Source organism: Haemaphysalis longicornis, unplaced genomic scaffold, assembly GCF_048455015.1.
Source record: "Haemaphysalis longicornis isolate Haplotype H1 unplaced genomic scaffold, Haemaphysalis longicornis Haplotype H1 scaffold_6, whole genome shotgun sequence".
In the NCBI taxonomy this organism is placed as follows: domain Eukaryota; kingdom Metazoa; phylum Arthropoda; class Arachnida; order Ixodida; family Ixodidae; genus Haemaphysalis; species Haemaphysalis longicornis.
Window position 1 is genome coordinate 2,299,556 of NW_027526407.1, and position 14,746 is coordinate 2,314,301.

Here is a 14,746-nt window from a genome sequence, read left to right on the forward strand (position 1 = left end):
AATTTTTTAGCGCCTTCTATCCAGTGTGAACAAATGTTCTGAAAATTTACTCCTCGGAACAAATTTGCACGACAATTTTTTACCGCTCCCTTTTACATCACAGCAACAAAACCTCCTTAAAATGGCACAGGCTTTCTCAAAAGCGTGAACATTATTAGCTTCAATACCAGTTTTCGTCTACACCAAAACTTTACTGCATATAGTCACAGCCGTTTTAAGTTAGGAATAAAGCATAGCATAACATTTCACAAGTTATTTTTAAAGAATTTAATGTGTCGAACTGCATGAAAAGATGAATACAATCTTTTCATCCCGCACTTTCGTCATGTACAAGTGGTTGCGAAGTGTGATATTTACAGAAATATGCATTTTTTCAGAAAGTACACCGAGAAAATGATGGCAACATTTCTCACACCAAGCATTATGATGGTTAAGGGAGCAGGTAAGTGAGGTGTCTTTACTGATGTATCTTTAATTTTTTGGTTATATCAATGTGCCTTTGGAGAAATTCTATTTTCTGATAACGTGGTGAGAGTGGTGGTTAAGTTAGAAGTTTATTTTTTCTAAAACATTGATAACAATTCTGCTCCCAAAATTAGGTGTTGAGTTGCGCATACCCCATGAGTAATTCGAGCCAGCCAAGCATTGCAATGTATAGGGCTGGCTTACAGCTTGCTGAAGGGAAATACGGGTAAAGCTGATGGTACGCATTACCAGCACCTGTTTTTATACGCCACCATGAGGTTTGTCTTTGTGTGCGAGGCATATGGCCCCTATAAACTGACGGAAAGCAGGAAATAGGGATTTCTACATCAAACTTAAGCACTAGCTAATCGTACGCCCCACTACTCAACAGCACTTTCACTCGTAGTTTCTTGACAAATTCATCTAAGCTAGTGCGACAATTTTTTTTGTGAGAGCGCAGGATTGTCTCTGCTGCATTAGGCTTACGGCCTTGACTACAATGATACATGGAGAATAGTTTTTATTGACAAACTGAACGCCTGCAACAGTGTATTCATTGGTGTTAAAACGTTATTGCTGAGTTAAACGTGTAGCAGATTCTGGAAAAAAGAACAGCTAGGTTTAGCAAGTCTGATGTGAATATTTGTAGCGTATTGTTAAAGCTACTCTACCTACGAAACTGCACCAAGTTCTTCGGATTGGATGAATTAGCCACGGTTTTATAAGAAGTGAGTGCACCTGCTCAAAGAACACCAAAAACCACAATTTCAATGTGTAAATTTACGAATTTTCAGGTATAAATAACTATAGTTGTACGATACCTGCCACGAAAATACAAGCAGACCACTAAAAAACAAAGCAAGTAGATGCTACCAATCCGTGGATCGGTAGCTCCTACCCGTGGATGCAACTTGTACAGGTGAAGTTGCTCTTTTGCGAGACTCCAAAGCCGTCCAAAGACTCAATGATGCACAGAAAGCTGCCATTCACAAAGCCTCAACAACCCCACGCCACAACCTAATGCGCATGTGGCCATCGATTAATACGACCACCTCACGACGAAAAACATGCTTCGCCTTACAAACTTCCGAAACACAAGACAATAACTGCAGCGATGCATTCTGAAGCACCACCAACACGTCCAAGCTTTGGTACTACGCCCCAGCACCTACGAAGCCCGATGAGAGTGAAATCAGACGTGCAGGTATAAATCAAATGCATTCATCTAGGCCCTGGGGGCCATTACTCAGTGATGAGCCAACCACTGCCGCAAAGTTGAAGAAATGCACGAGAAGCGCGGATGGTCCGTATATCCGCGCAGCAGGTTGCCATCTAGTTCCGCAAAGTTCAACGTACTCATCGGGAACCTATATAAATACCACCATGTACTCGCGCTGCTTTCTATTTTCTTTTTCGTTTTCTTTTGCTAGAGTGATGACCCCGCCGTGTCGAAATGTTAACTGCGAAGCATGCAGAACCACGATGGCCCGCGCCCAGGGGTTAAAAGCTAGCTCCGCAAACGGAATAAGTCAGTCGCGTTTCTCGAGGGTCCCCCTGCCGATGCTATGTACTGGAAGCAAAGGGCGGCGGTATGTAGCTCGCGCTGCTTTCTATTTTCTTTTACGTTTTCTTTTGCGAGAGTGATGACCCCGTCGTGTCGAAATGTTAACTGCGAAGCATGCAGAACCACGATGGCCCACGCCCAGGGGTTAAAAGCTAGCTCCGCAAACGGAATAAGTCAGTCGCGTTTCTCGAGGGTCCCCCTGCCGATGCTGCGTACTGGAAGCAAAGGGCGGCGGTATGTAGCTCGCGCTGCTTTCTATTTTCTTTTTCGTTTTCTTTTGCGAGAGTGATGACCCCGCCGTGTCGAAATGTTAACTGCGAAGCATGCAGAACCACGATGGCCCGCGCCCAGGGGTTAAAATCTAGCTCCGCAAACGGAATAAGCCAGTCGCGATAAAAAAAACTACGCAATTTTGGAATTGCACATTGGGGCTTGGGGTGCGGCTTGATCCCGGCGACCATTGCCGGCAACGCACTCCCTCACCAGAGCAGGATTGGCCACCCTGGTGTAGTAACGGCCACAACCTCCCATGAATACGCCAATTAACCCTCGGCCCTCAGTCCCCAGCGGCTGCGAAGCAACTGACCACGGCGGCGGTCAGACCTGTGACTTAGCAGAGGGTGCTAAGAATCCCTGGACCCGGACAGGCCGCCAATGGAATCTGAACCTGGCAACGTTTAACGCGCGAACCTTATCTAGCGAAGCATGTCTCGAGGTGTTGTTTGAGGAATTAGAGGGCAAAAATGGGATGTAATAGGGCTTAGCGAGGTTAGGAGGACGGGTGAAGCCTTTACAGTGCTGAAAAATGGACACGTCCTATGTTACCGTGGTCTAGAGGACAGAAGAGAACTGGGAGTGGGATTTCTAGTCAATAAAAGCATAGCTGGCAACATAGACGAATACTATAGCTATAACGAAAGGGCCGCAGGTCTTGTAATTAGGCTCAATAAGAGGTACAAGCTCAAGGTAGTGCAGGGCTACGCGCCCACATCCAGCCACGACGACCAAGTAGTGGAACGCTTCTATGAAGATGTGGAATCGGCAATGGCTAAAGTAAAAACACAGTATACCGTAGTTATGGGGGACTTCAATGCTAAAGTAGGCAAGAATCAGGCTGGAGACAAGGCAGTTGGGAACTATGGTCTGGGCTGTAGAAATAGCAGGGGGGACCTACTAGTTGAGTTTGCAGAACGGAATAACCTACGGATATTGAATACCTTCTTCTGTAAACGGGAGAGTCGGAAGTGGACCTGGAGGAGCCCGAATAGGGAGCACAAAAATGAAATAGACTTCATATTATGCGATCACCCTGGCGTTGTGCAGGATGTGGAAGTGCTCGGAAGGGTAAGGTGTAGTGAGCACCGTATGGTAAGATCTCGAGTTAGGCTAGATTTGAGGAGGGACCGCAACAAGCTAGTACGAAAGAAGCCAATAAATGAGCTAACAGTAAGACATAAAGTAGAAGAATTCAGGATCGCGCTGCAGAACCGATATTCCGCCCTTAACATGGAAGCCGAGCTTACGACACAGGAAGCCAGCGACAACCTTACACGCATTATCACGGAAAGTGCAGTAGAACTCGGGGGCACGATGGCTAGACAGGATACTGGTAAACTTTTACAGGAGACAAAAGATCTAATCAGGAAACGGCAAACCATGAGAATCTCTACGGCAGCTGACAGAATAGAACTAGCCGAGCTCTCGAAGTTAATCAATAAGCGGAAGACAGCTGACATACGGAAGTATATTATGGAGAGGATCGAATACGTTGTAAAAAACCGAGGTAGCCTGAAAGCAGCGAAGAGACGTCTTGGCGTGGGGAAAAATCAGCTGTATGCACTTAAGGATAAGCAAGGCAATGTCATCACAAGTAGGGATAAAATAGTCACAGTGGCCGAGGAGTTCTATAGAGATCTGTACAGTAGCCGGGACATACAGGATTATGCCGAACGAGACAGTAGTTCAGAGGAGATAGACATCCCACCAGTAACGACCGAAGAAGTAAAGAAGGCTTTGAAAGAAACGAAAGGGGGCAAAGCACCTGGTGAGGATCAGATAACAGCAGACCTTTTGAAGGATGGCGGAGAAATTGTACTTGAAAAATTGGCAAACCTGTATACGCAATGCCTAAAGACCGCAATGGTACCGGAATCTTGGAAGAACGCGAACATCATCCTAATCCATAAGAAAGGCGACATGAGGGACTTGAAAAATTACAGGCCGATCATCTTACTGTCAGTCGTCTACAAGGTATTTACCAAGGTAATCGCTAACCGAATCTCTGCAACCTTAGATTTCAGTCAACCTAAAGAACAAGCAGGGTTCCGTAAAGGTTACTCAACAATAGACCATATTCACACGATCAATCAGGTGATAGAGAAGTGCGCTGAGTATAATGAACCCCTATATTTAGCCTTCATAGATTATGAGAAAGCATTTGACTCGGTCGAAACCGTAGCAGTCATTCAGGCATTAGGGAACCAGGGGGTAGATGAGCAATACGTAAGAATACTAGAGGATATCTACAATGGGTCTACAGCTACCATCATCCTCCATAGGGAGAGCAGTAAAATACCTATAATGAAGGGTGTCAGACAAGGAGACGCAATCTCTCCAATGTTATTCACAGCATGCTTACAAGAAATATTCAGAACGCTGGATTGGGAACAGGTGGAAGTAAGGGTTAATGGAGAATACCTCAGTAACATCAGATTTGCTGACGACGTTGCGTTGCTAAGTAACTCGGGGGACGAATTGCAAAGCATGCTTTCTGCACTGGGCGAACAGAGTAGAACCGTGGGCCTGAAAATTAATATGCAGAAAACTAAAGTAATGATCAATAACCTCGGGACAGCACAGCAGTTTGAGATAGGTGGCGAGGCAGTGGAAGTGGTAAGCGAATATATCTACTTAGGCCAAGTTGTGACCCCAGATCCCAACCATGAGGCAGAGATAATTAGAAGAATCAGAATGGGGTGGGGTGCATATGGCAGACATTCCCAGATAATGAATAGCAGCCAGCATTGTCGCTGAAGAAGAAAGTGTATGACAGCTGCATATTACCGGTACTCACCTACGGGGCAGAAACTTGGAGGCTGACTAAGAGGGTTCAACTTAAATTGAGAACGACTCAGCGGGCAATGGAGCGGAAAATGCTAGGTGTAACATTAAGGGACAGGAAGAGAGCGGAGTGGGTCAGGGAGCAAACTGGTGTTAAAGACATATTGGTAGAAATTAAGAAGAGGAAATGGACGTGGGCAGGGCATGTAATGCGAAGGCAAGATAACCGCTGGTCGTTAAGGGTAGCAGAGTGGATCCCTAGAGAAGGCAAGCGCTGCAGGGGGCGGCAGAAAATTAGATGGGCAGATGAGATCAAGAAGTTTGCGGGGATAAATTGGTCACGGTTGGCACAGGACCGAGGTAAGTGGAGAAGACTGGGAGAGGCCTTTGCCCTGCAGTGGGCGTAGACAGGCTGGTGATGATGATGATGATGATGACCCTGTTGCTTTTGTTATTCTTCCTTGTAACTCCTGCGAAGTGGTTCTCGTACATGACATCCTGAGCGACAAGGGTGCTAATATAGATGTGCAGGACAAGTCGACCAGTTTCACCGCAAATTGCATCATAATGCCGAAACGAAGCCGGGTACAACGAAGTACTCTACGGATTACCCAGGACTTCGTCATCCTTTCTCCCCGTGCACACCTTACGATCGACTCTGCTCTCTAGGTGAAACTCTTGACAATGACTTATCGAGGATAGAGGTCAAAGTTCGTTTGTGTAATTTTTTGTTTCCGTCGCCAGGGATATTGTCCGCTTGACAAGAGAAATTACCCCGTTTTTATTAGACATTTTACCAAGGAATAGCAGCCTTGTAACTGAACGCTCCTATTGCATTCCTTTCAAAAGTCGTGGAAAGAAAGTCTCGCGATTCCCCTCACCGAGTGGCAGCCCCCAATCACCCGATGTTCCAAGTCGGCTCACCTTGTTACGTGAACCCCCGTTACTCCAACAACAATAACAAACATTCAGTCATTGCTTCACGTCTGTACCGACCATTTTATGGCAGCTTTGAGGCTATATCGGACGCCTGTTGCAAAGCACCGAAAAATCACTGAAGATGGCAACGGATCGACGCGACAGTCCTCTTACCGGGTGTTTGCCCGCAGACACAAAGGCATTGGACTAAAAGGTAAAGACATTCAGGGTGAGAACATCAAACAACGGTACAAGTTTCAGGGCTTCCCCAAAAAAGATGGCAAAAAAAATTTGCGATGACTACGAGTTGGCTGTAAAATCACACAAAATGTTTTTTTTTCTCTCACAAAAAATCGACGAAGACCTGGATCAGATTTGCCACGGAACACGTTTACTTGAATCCCAGGTACTGGTGAGTTGAACTGGCGAGTGAGACCGAGCAAGTAGTGCATTCCGTACACCATGCGGACGGTATTAAGGTGATGTCTATTGTACACGTCTCGCCTACAGCAACGTTTCAACCAGTTATGGACGCTCGGGTAGCCAGGCTCACGTGGCGCACCTGCCTAGTATATGTCGAAGTCATTGGCGGTTTGCAGAAGCCATCGATGACCAGCTTGTCATTTATTTTATTTGGGCACCAAAGACCATCCGGCCATCGGGAACAACTCTGAAACCGGAAAAGGGTAACTTCGCATAGGACGATTTAAGGTTCTTGGGCCATGTCGCCAACGAGGACGAGGTGCTGCCGGACCCGGCAAAACGTTCAGCTCTTTCCAAATTATTTAGACCCGTACTAAGAAATATGTTTTGGACTGTGCGCATACTATCGAACTTACCTTGAAAACACTAGAAAAACTGCAGAAACCAACACGCGCATGACCAAAGGCAGCATTCAGTTTTGCGGGCAAGAAGGCAGCAGAATGCCTTCCTCCAGCTGCAAGAACGCCTGGTTAACGCGCCTGTGCTTGTTATTTTGGCAAAAGAGCAGAGCCAGAAATTCAAAAAATACGCCAATGATGCAGGCTTCGCTGCCGTCCACATCGAAGCACAATGTGGCCGAGAAAGAGTGCCCATTGCAGCCGTAGGATATGTATGATCGATAAAAGTATTCGGCTCCAGAAAAAAGTCTCTTGCCGCAATGCTGGCCATTTCAAAGCTTTTAAAAGCGTCTATGGGAGCCATTCATGTGGCAACATACCCCCATGCGCTTTGTTGGTCCACTGCTTTAAAGCATCCCGCTGACCCCCTGGCATGATTTAACTTGCGAAGACGTTGCACTGCCTAGTACGAGGTCGCTGGTTCGGTTTCATGCCGCAGCGTCCGCTTTTCTGATGGAGGCGAAAGGCAAAAACGGCCGTGCGTACGGGATTTCGGTGCACGTTAAATATCCCGTTTGTCGAAATTAATCTGGAGCTCTCCACTACGGCGCGCCTTGTCGCCTGTATTGCGTCAGCATGTTAAACGCAGCAATCAAATGAATGAAAACACCGAGTATCACCCTGGCGACTTCGTTTGGGTTTGGACGCAAATCCGACAACGCGGCCTCTGCGAGGAGCTTTGGATACAATATTTGAGGCCCTACCAAATTGTACGACACGTAGAGGTAACTGTGAGGTTCTCCAAGGCCGCGACTACTGGCCATCACGACATCGTCCACGTGGTTGGTATTCAGCCTTACTACGCCAGATGACACACTTTGTATTGTTCGGACAGCCCTTTTAGGACTGGTTACATACTCTTTAAAGAGATAGTGCGGGAAGCAAGTAATCTGTTTTGTTTATTTCTGTGTTTATTTTTCAGCAGCAGCCGTACCCGGTTGTGTTGTCTGTTCAAAACGCAGTGCGTTTTACCTTCTGTTTTGTAGGCCGCGCAGGATATTTTTTGATAAGGAGCCTTTATCACCCCATCTTCACAGGGGTAAAATCTTTTGCTCTGATCACTAGTGCCTTGGACCAAATTCTGCTGCTCGATAAGAACTAACGCGAAAAGATAATTCCTCGTCGGCAGAACTTCGCGGTACACACTTTGCTAGCGCCACTTTGTGCGAGTAATTTCGTTGAGCACTCCTCTGCAGCTTGTGCATTCTTTCAATTCTATGCGGAGCACAAGTTCGTTCGAATATGCCTTTGTTTTATCAAAAAAATTCGCGTTACTTTCCCTAGTGACCATAGCGTTCGTAGGATACAATTCTCCTAACTCTGCAAACACTAGCAGTGTTAAGTGCTCGAAAGCGGAATTTATGTTGAATGGTAGTCTCTTGTAGGAACGCCTCTCTATCGGTACAATGAAACTGGCAAGCCTCTTGCGTTCTTCACCCAGGAGCATTTTCAGATCACTTTATGTACACAGAGCTTTAAAAGTGTTCTCACCTATACCAGCGCGAATACCGACTCTCTAGACGCAATCTGATGACCTCCTGGCAAGACAGGATGGTAGAGTGAAAAAGATTACCTGCAAGTTTTAAATTTACAGGTAGATTCTAGGACTACAACCATAGCTGCACACCTTTCAGCCCGTTCGTCGGCAGTGGGTATAACACCAATATTTTCCATTCATCGTAGACAACGACATGCTTTCTAGTAAGACGGAAATAAAATTAAACTTAGTAACCTCGAATGCAGTGGCTTCGCTCCTTCTCAAAACGAACTGTTATGTTCTGTCAGTTGCTTGCCCATCGATAAAAAAAAAACTTTGACTTTTTGCTCCTGCAGGTCTTGCTCCTCAAATAGCCACCAATTCCTGAACAATGTTTTCACTACTAAGGGGGTGTCCACAATTAGAAGCAAATGATAGGACAGGGAAACACAAGAGCACAATGTGTAAGCTTGCGTTTTTCTCGTCGTCATTACAACCTGTTCATTTCGCTGTAGTCACCACTTGAAACACGTATACGTCTTGGTAAGGTTGAGCGTCCTTGGTAGGCGAGTTGAAAAGCAACTAAACCTTTGGCTGAAAGAAGTGCCCCATGAGATTTGTAGAGCTCACTTAGGTGTTATTGCAGTTAATTTTGTTGTGTAAACATGTTTATTGCACAAGTTGATGTAGGCTATCAATGGCTCCTATATTGATAACCACTTGACTGGATGGCCGTTCTCCGTTTCTCATTCTAACGTACGATTGAACGAGATAATGTAATGAAATGACCATTAACTGCCATACTATGATAGGTATTCATATCAATATGCCCGGACACACAGAGAGAAAAGTGAAAGCCTTTCGTTTGAAGGAATTGCAAACCTGTGAACAGGAATGACTGAGTAACCATGGGTGTCTATCAATCACGCGGCAACAACAACTTTCATATGCTTTCGGACCGGATTCAAAGGACTATCTGAAATTCGCGAATAAAATGAATTTGCTTGACACTTCACTCGCTGCCTATTTCGAACCTTCATGGACAGTCAGCGGCCCGCTTCTCTTGTAGTGAGTCTCTTTTTAATAAATTATCCAGACGCCTCGTTTTCTTCTTATTTTCGGTTCGGAAGTTTGTTGCTTTGAACTCGTAGCATTCGAATTTCCCCGGCTCTTGCCAGACACACGCTTTTAGCCGTCGGGGTGCTCGTCGCTCTCCCGCATTTGACCTTGTGAACGTTGCGGAGTATTGGTACTATTGAAGACGCATATTAACATCCTCCTCGATAAGTACCTGGCTTTGCACAAGCACTATAGCCAGATTAGGGCGGGCCTGCCTGCGATAAATTATCTTTTTGGTAGACTACGATGGCCGCATATTCCCTCATCGAGGGCACCAGTGCTTCACATCAAACCTGTCCCGTTCCGCCAGTACAACGCGATGAATCTGGAAACCCTTCCGGCACTCCACTTTCGCAAGTTCGCCCCAGGGTCTCCCAAGCAACTCCGTGCACGCACTTTGCAGCGCTCTCAAAGCCTATGATAATGATATTATCCGGAGGCAGAAGTGCCAGGCAAGCCTTCTAAAGCCAGCAGGACACGACCATTCACTTTATTCTAACCCTAATACTCGTCGAGAAGGTCGTTTCAATTTCGTACCTGGCCAGTGCAGCCAAGGCTACGATGGACGGCATCAGAGTAGCTGAAGGCAACTACGATAACCCGTAAAGGTTATCAACCGCTCATTCGAGCGATCCCTGTGGAGGATAACCTTGACAAATTACTGACCCTCACGCCGGTAGAGAGCACACCCGATGCTTGCAAACTTGTTTCTGCTTGCTTCTGTAGGACACCGTAACATTTCGCACAAGCACAAGGTAGGCCTGGGGAGCTGCCCGTACTAGAGAGACAAAAAATAACTTTAATGGAGACCAGCCATGTTAGCCGAGCCGTCGGGCTGGCTTGCTCAACTAGATAAGAGAAAAAACAAAAACAAGAAAACGAAAAAAGTGTGAAAACAAAAATATGTCATTTGTTGCACCCAAAATTTTCATTCACAAGCTCTGTCCCGTTGCGTACTGTTAAGAAACTCCACCAGAGCTTTAATTGCTCCTGCAGCCTGAATGGGACACGACAACAGACCCAAATCAACCCCAGCGAAAGTTCCGCACCATTCTGCCTGCCCAAATATACAATGAGTTTCAGTCGCCGCACAGTGTAGTTTGGACACACGCATGAATGTCTTCTCAAGCGTCACATCTGGAACAAAGTGGTAAACATGCCTGCTGGTTTTTACTGGTAATGTCCAGTTTAGGCCACATTAAAGCGCAGACTCTGAAGATTGCCTTCCTCGTGCTTGCTAAATTCTGGTGGCATTGTAAAGGTGCACTCGGGATCAATCGTATAAAGAGTTGCGTATTGCGGCCTTGCATCAGTCCAGATAGACATCTATGCTTTCCATGCGAATAATGGGGCGAGTATTGTCGCATCTTTTCTCGTAAATAGGATCGGCAGACCTTAAGTGCCATGACTATGGGTAGACGAGGTTGCTTTGTCAGCTGCGTCGTTGCCGGCAACTCCGTATTTGGCACCAAGCCACTGCAGGCGTACGCTGTGTCCGCTTTGTATTGCTTGGAAGTGCAAAAGCTTGATTTCCCAAGGCAGCGGTTCTGTTTCAAGCGATCAAAATTTTTCAAGTGCTGCCCTGGGGTCTGTAAATACAGCTCGCTCATTGATTGTCCGGCTCCTTTAAATTTTCTGAAAAGCACCGCAGAGTCCAGCCAGCTCAGTAACTGTCATGGGGGCTTGTGGCTCAATTGGGCGCCGATGGTAGTGAGCGACGAAGGAATTGAGATCCCTATTGCCGGCTATGTAGCCGTCACTGAGCCATCTGTGTACGCTTAATTGTGGCCTTTGTATTTGTTTTATAATGTCCCAAGGCAAAACTTAAGAACCGCGGCTAGTATAGCTGCTTCCGCTTAAATCCAGGTACAGTGGTAACACGACTTTTCATGAGGACCTAGCCACGGAGGTTGAGGAGGAGAGGCTGAAGGCTGACACTGGGAAAGCAGAGCGTGGTGCACTTCAGAGGCCCAGGCGGCAGCAAGAGGATGCCCATGTTGCCGGGCCACAACGTATAGGCGCGTCGGAAGTTGTTCCAATGCCTGAAAAGCAATGAGCGGAAGCCGCCTGCCCTCTGCCATTCCCATGTGGAGGTGGTCTTCGGGACACCAAGACTTATCCTCAATAGAGGCCTGCAACCCCTCTAGAATTTTAAGTTTGCTTTGGAAAGAGAATTCAGGGCATGGATGCTATAGCGAAGTAAGCCTTCGCTGAGGGCGTCGTACAGCAATAAAAGAGAGCTGCCGCTACATCCATCAGCGCTGTTGGAAAGCATGCCAAAGATGTGCGCGATTGACATTATCTTCTTTTTAGGCTTCGGATGTGCAGCGTCCATGTTAGATGGCGGTTCAAGGTAACACCCAAAAACCAGTGATGGGTGACATGGTTTCGGTACGTCTGCACCCGTTAACTGGTAGTTTGAGAAGTCCCACTTTGTAAAGGACATGACGGCGCACGTGGCTGGTAATATCGCAAGGCCACGTGTCAGGTGAAAGTTTGCAATCGAGCTTACTGCACGCTGAAGTCTCAATTGAAGCACACGCCTGATGCACCTAAGCACCAGATAAAGATATTTTCCGCGTACATGAAGATTTCAACCGATTTCGGGAGATATCTCTCAAGGCCAATCATTGAAATATGACAAAAATTCAAGCTCTATACCCCACCCTGAGGGGCACCACGGTTAACGTTATGGAGGAACGTCTCAACATCCGCTACCGATATGCAGATGGAACTATCATGGAGGTAACCAGACATCCAGTCGTACATTTGTCCCGCCATGCCTACAAACCTAATTGCTGTCCCGACAGCTTCATGAGTAAACAGTCATATTCTTATTTAATCTCAATGAAGACGGCAATAGTAAGTTGCCGTCCAATCTTGGCCCCAGCTTCACATGTGTAGCAAGGGCAATGACGTTCTCAGTGCTGGTCCGGCCCTTGCGGAAGCCCGACATCTGCAACAGATACACGCTTGTGTCACTCAGACGCAAGTCTAGGCGAAGCAGTACCATCTTCTCCATGGGCTTCTCAATGCAGCTTAGAAGCACAATAGACCGATACGAAGCAATATCCGTGGGGTCTTTGAAAGGTTTCAGAACTGGCATGGTACGAGCTCCCTTCCACCGAGGCTCAAGACGGCCGGTCTGCCAGGAGCGGTTGGATATTGAGAAGAGCCACTGGTTCGCAGTGCCGCCTAGATGACATAAAACTGTATAACTTATCCCGCTTTGGCCCAGAGAAGAGGCTTTGTTAACTGGGCACAGAGCAAATTTAAGTTCTGCCATAAAGAATAGTTCGTCCCTGTAGTGTGTGTTCGGTGATGGGTTCGCAGTCCTGGAAATAGTCATTGGTAAAGACCCCGGTGTGGCAGGAATTTTAGCCAAAAGGCCCAAGTGACTTCGAAGTCGCTTATCTTAATTCTCAGAGAAATGGGGTTAAAAGAGTAGAACTGAGTTCGCGGTTAACTAAGACCACGCACTAAACTCCGTATCCTTTTAAGCGCCTTCCGAGAATCTTCCTTGGAACAAAAGGACGCCCATTAACGTTTGCAAGCTTCTTCACATGTCTCTGAATAAGCTTTTGCGTGCGTCTACCGGCTGGTATATCTTGTACTGCGCAAGTCCTCCGCGCGCGCCTTTCTGCCCATCTACGAATCCCGCTGAGATTTCATACTCGGCGTCAGCCACTACATACTCCATTGGCAGTCTCGCGGTTTTGCTGCACAACCAGCGGGTATTTACCATGCTGTATTAGCATCGTCGTATGACAAGAAATCACACACGCTTGTTTCTACTGCTGTGGTGAAGTTACCCCACTTTACAACTTGAATAGGAGATTTACGGCGACCAGCAAGCAAACTGTCGGCAATGATGTTTTATATGGTCGCTGAAATGAAACTCAATGTCTGCTTACCAGCTTGTGGGCGTTGATAATGCTGAGGAAATCTTCGTGACATCGATTGCACTTGACATCCGCCCACAGTAAAACGTTGGTTGCCCAGTGTTAATAACGCACAAACTGAAGCGGCCTGCAATATCCAAACAGGCGACGTCCTTTGCGTGTCGTTTTCTCGCTTACCCATGACGGATGATGAGCAATAAAGTCCCTCGTGGGGGTGTGTGTAGGTGGTGTACGAAGAATTATATCATCCAGGTACTGAGTGTTCACCGATGCGTGGTGGGGAATACACGTCGCGATTACACTAGAGGAAACGCCTGCGTGTCGCACGGTAATAGCGGCGAATTAGTTGAACGCGTTTGGTGGCAGATTGCGTTTCGTGAGTGTGAGGTCGTTTCTCACGCATAGCAGGACTCTTGTCTATGCCACACCAGTTGATGGACGCTGGAGTGCGTATGCGGATAGCGGTATATCTGTGGAAGGCCGGGACTCCAAAATGGCAACGACTCAGAACTGGTGTTTTTGCACAAGTCTGTGGAAGTCTGGAAGCCGCGGACCAAGTCCATATGCGTTCCATTGGAGAGATGGGGCTTTTGCCGAATGTGCTGCACGGAGGAGGAACATGTAGTAATGGTTGCCGCTAACGGCAGTGTGCTATTTGAGGCGAAACAAAGTCGAGGATCGTCACGACAGTTTTGGCCACTGGGGATACAATTGGAGAGCCGAGAAAGAGGCGCACCGCTTCTGCGATAGACTAGATTGCAGAACAGAGGCCATCCGAGTTACGTTCGGTTGGTGACTCGCGTTGTCCTTTAGGGAGGCATGGGAAGGAGCTCTAGAAGGCTGATAGGCAGGGGCTGGAGTGACAAATGGTGTTCACGCCAGCAGCCTTGCAGTCGTTGGCATTGGTGCTGCACTCGGAGCTGGTGAAAGGGCCTCTACCAAAGCCAGAGGGGGTGTAGCGGCAGCAGCAGGTGCCACTGTGGCAGCTGCAGTTTCAGCTTTTGACGGTGCCTTACGTTTTTAGTAGATGTCACCTCCACGGGTTAAATCCTAGTAGGGCGATGACTATAGGAGGAGCATTTGCAATTATGGACTTTCTAGGTGTCACGTCCGCAAGGCTCGTGACCACGTTCTTGTCAACGGGACTGCTTCAAGATCGTCCGAGAAATCAAAAAGTCTGAACGGAGAATTTGCCGTTTTGGATGCAAGCACAAACCATCGCGCCCAAAATGGCTGAACAGCCAACACTATGATCTCAGGCCAATATTCACGGCACCTCCTCACGCCTTCGTGTAACTTACGCTACCGTCCCTCCCCCCTCAAGAATTCAAACATACAGCTGAAAGACAGATATTGTTTG

The 14,746-nt window shown here is 47.1% G+C and overlaps 1 long non-coding RNA gene across 1 annotated transcript in view; it reads left to right on the forward strand.

Moving 5' to 3' along the window:
• The first annotated feature begins 377 nt into the window (after nt 1–377).
• The window catches only part of LOC144141360 (uncharacterized), a 28,643-nt gene continuing 14,274 nt past the window's right edge, over nt 378–14,746 (forward strand). Inside the window, exon 1 of the long non-coding RNA XR_013316549.1 lies at nt 378–442. This is a non-coding gene — a long non-coding RNA (uncharacterized LOC144141360). The remainder of the gene's footprint in view (nt 443–14,746) is intronic.